Here is a 10544-nt window from a genome sequence, read left to right as displayed (position 1 = left end):
CAGATTAAGAACTTTTCACATTCTTGACAACTAGTTAGATTAGCCAAAATTATGTCCTGGGACGGTATTTTGAAGCTCAAAATAACTACCTACAACGCTCTTAAAAACGCCAAACTTAAGAAGGCAGTAGTAATTTTCTTTTTTATCTTCTATGATTTGCGAATGAAGGATGACAGTAATCGTATATTTCCACATTGTCAACATGATACATATTCTGTGCATGACAGATCGTCCTTATTGGTCAACCGTAAAGGGCTAAACGAAAAGCGGGTCGTCCCCGAATGGGATATGAAGATGTAAGGAAAGATTTAAGTTAAATGGGGACACCTTGAGAGGGTTTAAAAAGGGTGGCTTGAATAGATTGGAATGGAGGAGGAGCGTATCTAGCTGTGTTGGGCTCAGGTGGTTTGGTGCTGCAATGAGTTGTTAGTAGTAGTAGTATTTTCTATGCTTACTGCATTCCTATATTCGGTGAATTCTCACAATCGACATGCCCTAGTTATTTATTTTTATGGAATCATAATAATCGTATACTCCCGCATTTAATTTGTTTCTTATTTGCCTCTGATTATCAACATGATACACACCTAACCCAATACAGAAACATGTGTATGTTATGGATATTTTTTTTTGTCGTTTTTTTTTTCAAAAATGTTTATTTGGGCAATATAGAAAATGGGAGAAGTATCGTATTTTATTAGTTTGTAGCAGATGGCAATTCCTAAAAACATGAAAATATGCTCCACCCTCTTATGAAGCTAATTTAGATAGCTTGACAAGTGACGTCCCAGTCCACTATGAGGATGGATTCATTCTCCCGTTGAGTCGAGTCCAGGAAAAAAATAGGACATTCAGTTGGAGGTAGTTTATACTGCTTTAACATTGCCATAACAGAAATTTTAAAATACTAGCGCCAATTTCACTACAGCATTATTCAGTAAAGCTAAACAAACTTTAAAACCAGCTTTTCAATTAAGTTTCAGCTTTATTTATCAAAATTAGGATGATAATTGAAATGCAAAGGTAAAAGTTCAAAAATAAAATAAAAGTTAATAAAAGATGAAATCTATAACTAAAATAAATATAAATTATATCTTTTGGGTTTGTATGCTTCGCTTTAGGATTTTAATTGGTGTTGTGATCCCTTTTTTGATTATTATTATATTTTTTTAGATAAACTTGTTTCCTCTCTTATCAGTTTCCCGTACTCTTTAAGAGTAGCTTGTGTGCACCTATTATGCTAAAGTCGAGTTAACCGTGGTAACTAGAGTGGAACACAAAAAGTACACTGTTTGGAACGCTAGTTCACTATAATGCTAAACCAATAATTTGAGAAACAAATTTGAACTATAATAACTATCACAGTCCAGCCATCAATTTTTTGCGTATTAAGTACTTAAACTGTATAAAACAATAATTTTAAGAAAGGAAAACTGTATGTACACTTCAGCACTAGTACTTTATAATGGAACACAAATAGCATGAGAAACATAGTTGAAATCAGTACTGCAACAAGTACTCCAAATTTTTACTTAAGTATGAAGTATTAAGTACTCATTGTTTTTTTACTTAAATATCAAGTGATAAGTACTTTCCAAATTCTTACTTAAGTATCAAATATCAAGTACTTGCCAAAATTGTACTTAAGTAATACTTCAAGTATTTATTTTATATATATATATATATATGTATATATATATATATATATATATATATATATATATATATATATATATATATATATATATATATATATATATATATATATATATATATCATGAAAAGAGAAATCACCAATGCAACAGCACAAACACAAAAAAAAAGAAAAAAAAAGAAAGAAAGAAAAAAAAAGAAAAAAAAGAAGAAAAAAAGAGAGACAGAAAGAGAAAAGGAAGACTGTTTTCCTAAATTAGTGATTAATATAGACCAGCACTTGAATGAGGCCTTAACCCTACTCATCCATACAATCACATGGGTCAAACAGCATAGCCATACACAATCAACCATAAAAATAATCCATGGACAGGCAGTCATGTCGTCAATAAGTATAAGTCGTCATTTACCAAACAATAGAAAAAAAAATATAAAAAAGACAAATAATTCAGAGGCAACAACCCAACACAAGGGCTCATCAGGAGAATACACTGGCCTATATAGGGTTTTGCCACTTTAAATTCTCTACCCAGCACAGTGTTGTGGCTACCACAGAAAATCCATGGCATCCCCGTGTCAGGTATCACCCCCAAAATACATGCCTATGAAAGAAAAAAAAACAGCAAATGTAAAACAACCAAGTAACACCAAAACAAGCTTATCCTGTTAATATATCCCTCTTTTTAGCAACAATAGGTAAACTAAATATAATAAATTTTATCAAATCACAAATATTAACACATTGCAAAAAACCTGAATGAACTAAACAATTATAGAATTCAGATGGCAATTCCTAAAAACATGAAAATATGCTCCACCCTCTTATGAAGCTAATTTAGATAGCTTGACAAGTGACGTCCCAGTCCACTATGAGGATGGATTCATTCTCCCGTTGAGTCGAGTCCAGGAAAAAAATAGGACATTCAGTTGGAGGTAGTTTATACTGCTTTAACATTGCCATAACAGAAATTTTAAAATACTAGCGCCAATTTCACTACAGCATTATTCAGTAAAGCTAAACAAACTTTAAAACCAGCTTTTCAATTAAGTTTCAGCTTTATTTATCAAAATTAGGATGATAATTGAAATGCAAAGGTAAAAGTTCAAAAATAAAATAAAAGTTAATAAAAGATGAAATCTATAACTAAAATAAATATAAATTATATCTTTTGGGTTTGTATGCTTCGCTTTAGGATTTTAATTGGTGTTGTGATCCCTTTTTTGAGTATCGAACTCCCCAAAGCACTGGACCCCCCTAACTACCCTAAAGAGAGTGAATCCAGTCCGGTTTCGTCAATCACATATCTACAACATTTGCTTATTCCACCCATCAAGTTTCATCCCGATCTCTCCACTCTAAACGTTTTCCAAGATTACCGGTTCCCCCCTCCAACTCTCACCCAATGTCACCAGAACTGGTCTGGGTTTAAAATAAGAGATCTGAGACATGAGTTCCTTCTTAATATCAAATTCAAAATACCTCACGAACGTTCATCCGCTCTTAAGTTAAAAATACCTCAATTTTTGTAATTTTTCCGAATTAACACCCCCCTACAACTCCCCCAAAGAGAGCGAATCCATATCGGCTATGTCAATCACGTATCTAGGACTTGTGCTTATTCTTCCCACCAAGTTTCATCCTGATCACTCCACTCTAAGCGTTTTCCAAGATTTCCAGTCCCCCCCCCCAATGACACTGGATCCAGTCGGGATTTAAAACATGAGATCTGAGTTACGAGTTCCTTCTAATATGAAATTTTATCCGATGAATTCAAGATCCGATCTCTCCTTCGTAAGTTAAAAATACCTCATTTTTTCTAATTTTTCAGAATTAACCCTCCCCCCAACCCCCCAAAAGAGAGTGAATTCGTTCTGTTTATGTCAATCATGTATCTAGGACTTGTGCTTATTTTTCCCACTAAGTTTCATCCTGATCCCTCCACTCTAAGCATTTTCCAAAATTTTAGGTTTCCCCCTCCAATGTCTCCTGATCCGGTCGGAATTTAATGTAAGAGCTCTGAGACATGATATCCTCCTAAATATCAAATTTAATTAAGATCCGATCTAATTTTTCCAAATTAACCGTCTTCCCCCCCCCCCCCCCCAGATGGTCGGAGTCGCGGAAACAACTATTTCAAATTTAATCTGGTCTGGTCCCTGATACGCCTGCCAAATTTCATTGTCCTAGCTTATCCAGAAGTGCCTAAACTAGCAAGACCGGGACTGACAGACCGACAGACCTACAGAATTTGCGATCACTGTATGTCACTTGGTAAATATCAAGTGCCATACAAATTAATTTTTCACTGGGAATGAACTATTTGGTTGAAGGTTGGCTTCAGTATGACTTATTTTGGAAAAGGGTTATTTCCAGGCTTTGGGCAAGCCATGGGTGGAAGTAGTTATAGGCCCTACTAAACTGAAGGAAAACTCGACTTTCTTAAAACTTGAAACCCCCCTCCCCCTAGCCCTATTTTTAATATGGCTTTTGATATTAGAGATCGATATGAGCCCTGATCCTTGTCATCCTTGGTCTAGCTTTCATTTGGATCCATTGCTCCATTCGCAAGTTATACTAAACTAAACCAAAAACTTCACTGATATCCATCAATCTCTCGCAAGCTACACTGAATTAAACGAAAAACTCAACTTTTAATTAAGCTTGGGTCTCCATCCCAGAACTCAATGCATACCATACTCCTAGGCATCTTTATTCAATTTTCATCGAAATTCATCTCCATATGCAAGTTACAGTGAATTAAATAAAAAACTTGATTTTTTTTAACACTTAAAGCCCCATCGCCCTAATTAAGCTCAATTTTAAATCCAAATAGTTTAAATTCAATACAAATCTGACTGGCGGTTCTCCCACTATACTCGATTGCACAGACGGGAGGACAGACAGACAGATCTCAAAAACCTATCTTGATGGATATTTTCCACTATCCAAATAGGTGATGATACCTGGATGATGATATGCCATTTTTTCCTTTTTTGGATCCAATTAGCCAACATGGCTACCTAAGACGTTGCAAAATCCGTCCGTCCGTCTGTCTGTCTGTCCGTCCGTCTGTGTAATCACGTATAGGGGGAGAAACGCTGGTTGGATTTGGATGGAAATTTTGATGGCCAGATTTGGTACCAAGGATCATGAGACACATCAAGTTGAAAGATGAAGATCCTAGCTCAAATAAAACAGGGGGGAGAAGGCTTTACCTGCTAAAAACAGTTTTTTGTTTAATCCAGAGTAAATTGCGACTGGAGTGATAGATCTGAATGAAAATTGAACCAAAGAGGCCTAAGACCATGTTATATATCAAGTTTTGAGATAAAGACCCTAGCTCAAATTTAACAAGGAAGAATGGGTTTTAATTCTTGAAAAATTTAAGTGTTCTGTTTAATTTAGTATAACTTGCAAATGGAGTAATGGATCATAATGAAAACTAGATCAAAGATGCCTAAGATCAGGGCTCATATCAAGTTCTGGTATCACAAACCCTATCTCAAATAGGGCGAGGGGGAGAGGGTTTCAAGTCTTAAGAAAGTTGAGTTTTCCTTTAGTTCAGTAGGGCCTATAACTTATGAATGGAGTGACAAATCTGAAGTCAGATTCGTCTGAATACCTGAATTTGCTGGAACGAATTTGACAAAATACCATTGCATTGAATCCAGCTAGAATTGCCTAGACTTGTTTATTAAAGACAACATTTAGATGGGCAAAGATTCATAGCTTCATTAGTTTTACCAATAATATGGTCCTGAAGATGATGAAATAGTAGAAATCTGGTTCAGTTGACGAGATGACAAAACTTAAACACTAATGTCAGAAATATAAGCCCAAATTGACTACAGTATGCAACATTTAGCACAAAACAAGGGATTTTAGCTCATTGTCGACCAGTGGACTGTGAAATAATTTCAATTTTCTTTGTTCTATAACTTTTAAACAAAAAATTAAACCAAATGTTAATCATACCATAATTTTTTTTTCGTCAAAAACAAATACCTTATTTCATATCCAAAAATAGGGCATGGAGCTATATCTGAGTTTACTCTAAATCTAAAAGTGATGTTTTCTTGTACATTGCCAAAGCACACACACACAAAATTTTCGTGTCAAAGGTAAAGTATTTGAAAAACAAGTACATTAAAAGTATCTTAAGTAATAAGTATTTCGTAATCTTACTTAAGTATCAAGTAATAAGTACACCCTAAAGTTTTTACTTAAGTATAAGTACAAGTAATGGAAAATTTTACTTAAGTAGTACTTCAAGTAAAAGTACTTCAAGTAAGTGACAGCACTGGTTGAAATGTAATAACTATCACAGTTTCACATCGATTCTTTGCGTATTTACTACTTGAGCTGGATAAAAAACAAATTTTAAGAGGGGTAAACCCTGTAATCTACACTAGTACACTACAAAATTCGTACACTGTAATGGAACAATAATAGTATGAGAAACATGGTTAAACTGTAATAATTATCACGGTTTAGCCATCAATTTTTTGCATATTAACTACTTGAACTGTATAAAATTTTAAGAGGGTAAAACTCAATAATACACTCTATACTCTAGTACAGAGCTTCTTAAACTGTGGGTCACGACCCCCAGGGGGGTCGCGAGACTACTGAAAGGGGGTCGCAAAGATCTGATACTTTTCAATCATTATAAATAAAATTTTAAAATTAGTATACACACTACGTACAAATATAAATACAAATAAAAATCATACAAAATACTATTGTAGTTTTATTATAACTTCTTTTTTTTTCAAGTGGCAATGCAAAACTGTTATGTAGGGCCTATAAATGAAAAAATGGAAGTAGCATTTAAAATAATGAATACAACGCGCACCTCGATTTTCAACTGAACCTTCGACATTGATGTCTGGCCGCCGGCGTCAGTGTTTGCAAGATAACTTAGTGATTAATAAGTACCCAGAAGCCGCGTCGCCTTACAGCTTACACATACTGTTTGTACTTCAGTTTGGACTCAGCTTTGTCTTCGTAGTGACATGTGTGTATTTACTGTGTAATTTTCAGTTGGTGTTTTTAATTATTACGTTAAAGTTCAACTACATTTTGTTTAATTATTTATTATTATTTAACCATCATGGATAAATGTCTAATTAAAATTCTAACTAATAAGTCTGCCACGCCGTCACAACCAAGTTGCAGTGCTTCAAATCCGACTTCTAGCAAAAAAAAAAATAAAATATGACGAATCATATTTGCAGTATGGCTTCACATGCTCTTCTCACAACAATGAAGAACAACCAGTAAGCTTAATTTGCAAAGAAGTTTTGGCTGCAGAAAGCATGAAACCGTCAAAACTGCAACGACATTTGAATACTTAACATGCAACGTTATCAAAAAAGCCAATAGAATATTTTGAGCGTCTTTTCCAACCATCAAATAAAGAAAAGAACATGTTACTTTGAATGATAAATATCTATTGGCATCGTATGAAGTTTCGTATTTGATAGCAAAAACGAAAAAGTCTTTTACTATTGGAGAGCAACTTTTACTACCAGCAGCTATAAGAATGTCTGAAATTGTTCATGGAAAACAGTATACTGCTGAAATTAGTAAAATTCCATTATCAAATGACACTCTGTCCAAAAGAGTTTCAGACATTAGCAATTATCAATTTCAACAGCTTCTTATGAGGCTTAAAGACAGCTCAAAGTTTGCAATACAACTGGACGAGTCGACAGACATTTCAAAAATGGCACAGTTGTTACTTTTTGTAAGATATATTTATGAGGGAAGCATTCATGAAAATATACTGTTTTGTCGTCCTCTGGAAGGTCATACTCTTGGAAAAGATATATATATATATATATATATATAAAAGTAAATGAGTTTTTTGAAAAAGTAGGATTAAATTGGAAAAATTGTGTTGGTGTGTGCACGGACGGTGCTGCAGCAATGACTGGACAAGATCTTGGTTTTGCAGCGTTTGTTAAAGCTGGAAATGATCATATTACATTTACACATAGTATGATTCACCGAGAGGCACTTGTTGTTAAAAAAATTGCACCAGAATTAAACACTGTGTTTTTGATGCAGTCAAAATCATTAACTTTATTAAAAGTCTAGCACTTAATATTCGATTGTTTAAAAATTTGTGCATTGATATGGATTCGGATTATACAAGTTTATTGCTACATGCTGAAGTTAGGTGGCTATCAAGAGGTCGAAGTTTGAAACGATTATTAACTTTAAAAGATGACGTTCTTATATTTCTAACAGAGCAAAATACTAATTTGGCCGATTATTTTCACGATAATTAATGGCTTCTCAAGCTATGCTATTTGTCAGATATTTTTGATAAAATCAATGATATGAATTTATCAATGCAGGGAGTGTGCGTTAATATGTTTATGTTAAAAAATAAACTTGAGGCCTTTGTTAAAAAAATTCTTATATGGAAGAACAGAGTGGAAAGTGGATCGCTCGAAATGTTTCCATTTACTGACGAGTATATAATTAGTAACAATATTTCAAAAAAAGATACTCCTATAACAAAAATTATAGTTAATCATTTGAAGGATATGGAAGTTTATATGCATAGGTATTTTCCCAATGATATCGATACACAACAATGGATTTGCAATCCATTTTCAATTGAAATGGAAGAAATTAGTTTTTTAAACTTAAAAGCACAAGAAGAATTTGCCGAATTAACAAGTGATCCTACCTTGCGACTCAGATTTTCTCAAGTGCCTGTGCATGAATTTTGGATAGAAATCAAAGCAGAATATCCCCTGCTATCGGAAATGACAATGAACAAATTACTGCCATTTGTACAACATATTTATGTGAATCAGCCTTTTCCACATTAACTTACATAAAATCAAAATACCATTCAACTTTAATAAACGTTGAAAATTTATTACGATTTGCACTAACTCAAATTGAGCCTAGATTTAATTATTTGTGTAAAAATAAACAATCACATCCGTCACATTAATATTGTTTGATGTTAATAATATGTTTTATTAAAAAAATTGTTACAAAAGTTTATTTTTTCTATTGAATATATAGATATAGTTTTATGTTTTTTTATAAAAAAATGTTACAAAAGTTTATTTTTTCTATTGAATAAATATATATATAGTTTTATTTCATTCTATTTATTGTGTTTTATTAAGACCGATATCCCGTCAACGTTTCCAATTGTATATATATATATATATATATATATATATATATATATATATATATATATATATATATATATATATATATATATATATATATATATATATATATATATATATATATATATATATATATATATATATATATATATATATATATATATATATATATATATATATATATATATATATATATATATATATATATATATATATATATATATATATATATATATATATATATATATATATATATATATATATATATATATATATATATATATATATATATATATATATATATATATATATATATATATATATATATATATATATATATATATATATATATATATATATATATATATATATATATATATATATATATATATATATATATATATATATATATATATATATATATATATATATATATATATATATATATATATATATATATATATATATATATATATATATATATATATATATATATATATATATATATATATATATATATATATATATATATATATATATATATATATATATATATATATATATATATATATATATATATATATATATATATATATATATATATATATATATATATATATATATATATATATATATATATATATATATATATATATATATATATATATATATATATATATATATATATATATATATATATATATATATATATATATATATATATATATATATATATATATATATATATATATATATATATATATATATATATATATATATATATATGTGAAATGAATGGGTGCGTATTCTTTAATCCTTATTTTATTTACGTTGTAAAATAGTGCGATATTACATCTACATCTACGGTTAATATATATTTCATTATATGGAGGAGGGGGTCGTTTAAAATTTCCTAAGCTTGAAGTGGGTCGCTATATAAAAAAGTTTAAGAAGCCCTGCTCTAGTACACAATAATGGAACCCAAATAGTATGAGAAACATAGTTAAACTGTAATAACTATAACAGTTTAGCCATCAATTTTTGCGCGAAACTCTTTAAATACGTAATAAAAATATACGAATATAGAAGTTCGTTACGTAAGTTAATTTTTAAGTTACGTGTAATTACTATTAATAAAAACGTTCGTAAATAAAATTAAAAGTTCTAGTGGCCTTTTTAAGTAACCAAATAAAATTAATATGCAAATTTCGTTTCAATTATTCACGTACGGTGAGCTAAAATCAAAACCTGCGTTAATTCAAAAACATTCAGAAATTAAAAAAAAAACTTTTTTTTACTGAAAGTAAGGATCGACATTAAAAATTAAAAGGAACATAAATTATTCCGTATATGAAAGGGGCTGTCCCCTCCTCAATGTTCCGCTCTTTACAATAAAGTTTGACTCTTTCTCATAACTCTACTTTTTAAAATACTAAAAAAAACCTGTGTTGATTCAGAAATAAGAACACTTACAGAAAGTAAATTACTAATATGTTGACTCTTTTCATGTGCAGAAATAGCTGTTAGTCTATATGGTTTTATTTGGTTTGTTTTTATTTGGTTTTTATTATGGTTTTATTTTGTTTGCCATCTTTTTTGATGAATTTTCACCCACCTTTCTTCTTCTTTTTTTACTTTGGCACCCACAACTACTACTAAAACACTAAGAATATATATGTAAAACCTTTTCGCTTAAATTGGATTCCCAAGTTTTCCTGCTTTTT

Source organism: Artemia franciscana, chromosome 10, assembly GCF_032884065.1.
Source record: "Artemia franciscana chromosome 10, ASM3288406v1, whole genome shotgun sequence".
Lineage (NCBI taxonomy): Eukaryota > Metazoa > Arthropoda > Branchiopoda > Anostraca > Artemiidae > Artemia > Artemia franciscana.
Note: the sequence above shows the minus strand (reverse complement) of the source record.